Source organism: Mastomys coucha, chromosome X, assembly GCF_008632895.1.
Source record: "Mastomys coucha isolate ucsf_1 chromosome X, UCSF_Mcou_1, whole genome shotgun sequence".
NCBI classification, from domain to species: Eukaryota; Metazoa; Chordata; class Mammalia; order Rodentia; family Muridae; genus Mastomys; species Mastomys coucha.
Window position 1 is genome coordinate 40,926,511 of NC_045030.1, and position 638 is coordinate 40,927,148.

Sequence of the window (638 nt, forward strand, 5' to 3'; positions counted from 1 at the left end):
TTGTTTTATATCAAACAACTTTTATAATATTCATTTTTATTGTTATAATATTTTATAAATTTTAAAGATATGACAAAAATATATTATAGGTATTGAAGGGGGGTCTCTAGAAGGAGTTGTGGTACAAAAGGAAAACAAGAATGTGATTTTAATTCTATTTACTTAAAATATGTTTTAAAATGTTAACAAATTGAGATGAATTGAAATCATGCAACTTTTCTCATTATAATGCAATAAAACTTTAAAAAAATATAATAACCACTAAAATTTCAACTATGGCTATATTGTACAGATTGGAAGTTTCACCAGCCAGCAAGCACAGCACAAAACACAGTCATTCTTAAAAAGTGCACAGTACTAGCTATGGACTACCTATGGACTAATCATCACATGTGAGCAATTATGGAGAATATTTCTTCTTCCAGGCAAGAAGAGAAAAGTGTGGTAATAATGAAAGAAGAAATTGTTGAGAGGCATGTTGGGTCAGTAACCAACATGAATGAACATCAGTGTGACATTGACCCAACTAGGCAGCCACTTTAGTCTGGTTCTGAGACCTGTCATGAGTCCTGAGCTAACAACATGGACCTCATGTACTTGGAACTATGTGCATGCTTTGACCCTGCAGGTAAACTGGA